The sequence below is a fragment of the Mus pahari genome, chromosome 5 (genome assembly GCF_900095145.1).
Source record: "Mus pahari chromosome 5, PAHARI_EIJ_v1.1, whole genome shotgun sequence".
Classification (NCBI taxonomy): Eukaryota; Metazoa; Chordata; class Mammalia; order Rodentia; family Muridae; genus Mus; species Mus pahari.
The window spans coordinates 153,803,539-153,805,345 of NC_034594.1; the positions used below are offsets into that span (position 1 = coordinate 153,803,539).

Genomic DNA, 1,807 nt, shown 5'->3' on the forward strand with positions numbered 1-1,807 from the left:
CTCCTCCTCCTCCTCTTCTTCTTCTTCTTCTTCTTCTTCTTCTTCTTCTTCTTCTTCTTCTTCTTCTTCTTCTTCTTCTTCCTTTCTCCCCACCGTCTATAGGTATACTAAATATATGTAAACATAGTTTTTATTAAAGAGAGAAACTGCTAAAGCTAACCATCTTATAAAAGTATAAAAGTGAAAAACACCCTTTTACTTCTTAAATGAATGCCTTATTATTCTGTTATTTCTACACAGACACTCCTACATTTTCTCATCCTTGTAATTTTAGCACATTGTTTTACAGTGCGTTTTTAAAGCCCGTGGGTCTTGTGTGCACTTTTCTGGTCTGAGAGGGATGCATAGATAGCAGTTCAGGTGAATCTACTTCTTTTGTGTGCATCCGATGAATAGGGGCTAATATGTTTGTCTCCAGCTAGTTGTGTGACTTAGCCTTACAAAGTTTAAATACATTCTTTAATTTCCTAATGTATAAAGTGGATGCCTCTGTTACCACGTTAAGAATAAAAAACACAGAACAAATGCTTGGTGCTTGGTAGCTACTGTAATTGAATCTGTTTCTACCTGTAGTTAAACAATATTGGTTTCTATTTCCGTAATAACTAGAGATGCTGAACATTTTTTTTCATATGCTTGTTGGCCATTTATTTGTTTTCCATAGGGAAATGTCTGTTCAAATTTACCTTTCACTTTTAAAACCAGATTATCTGCCTTTTCACACTGGGCTGTAAGTCGTGGGAAAGTTAATCTGACAAGAGAATGAGTGGCGCCCAGTCCCAGTGCTTCTGGGGACACAGCCTTCCAGGTCCCCTCCTTTCACTTTCTTCCCCGGTGTTCTTTACAGCACAAGCAATCTACGTCTTAATTTAGGTATGGCGGGGGTTCATCCCTGTATTCAGTACTCCAAAGGCTAACCAGGAGGGTCACGAAGCCAAAGCAGGCCAAGGCTGCAGAGTGAGTTCCAGGCTAGCCCGCAAGGGCGTGAGACTCTAGGAGAAAGAGAAAGGAAGGGAGGTAGGAGGGAAGGGAGGAGAAAGAAGGAAGGAGGGAGAACTTTAATTTTCATGAAATCTACTCTGTGTCTCCTGTGATTGTGCTTTTGTATATCTCAGAAAGGACTGCCTAGTCCATGATCAAATACTTAATAATGTAGCTTTTGAGCCAAATCCTTGCTACATTGCAAATTAGCTTTATAGAGAGTATGGCAGGGGTCCAAGGTCATTTGCATATACAATCATTCAATTGTCCCATCATTAATGTTGAAAAGAAAAACGTTTGTTTCTTCATTGAATTCTCTTGGCAGTTGACAATCCAGCCTGCTGTAAGTCTGTGGCCTTATGTCTCGTCTTCATTCTCTTCGTTTTTCTGTATGCCTGCCTTTATGCAAGTACCATACTGTCTTGATGATTCTGTGTGCCTGCCTTTACGTGGGTACCATACTGTCCTGATGACTCTACATTGCATGGGGAAATTGTCAGACTTCCAACACTGCTCTTTTTCCCCAACATTGTTTTGGCCATTCCAAAACCACCGTTGTAACCATTGGCTTTTCCACCCTTGCCCCAGTTCCTGAATAATGACTTGGAGGTTACTATTTATTAATAAATGCCTGGCCTTAAGCTAGGGTTGTTCTCCAACTAGCTTGTAATTCAGTTAACCTGTTTATACTATTCTATGTCTGCCATGTGCCTGGTGACTGCTCCTCAGTTTCATGCATCCAACTTCTTCCAGGTCTGGGTAGAGAATTCTCCTACCTGGCTAGTTCCCAGAGCCCTCATCTCCCTCCCTCCCCTCCCTCCCTCCC

At 41.4% G+C, this 1,807-nt stretch overlaps 1 protein-coding gene across 1 annotated transcript in view; it reads left to right on the forward strand.

Moving 5' to 3' along the window:
• The window catches only part of Dnah14 (dynein axonemal heavy chain 14), a 218,934-nt gene that overhangs the window by 22,826 nt on the left and 194,301 nt on the right, over positions 1 to 1,807 (forward strand). The window lies entirely within an intron of this gene.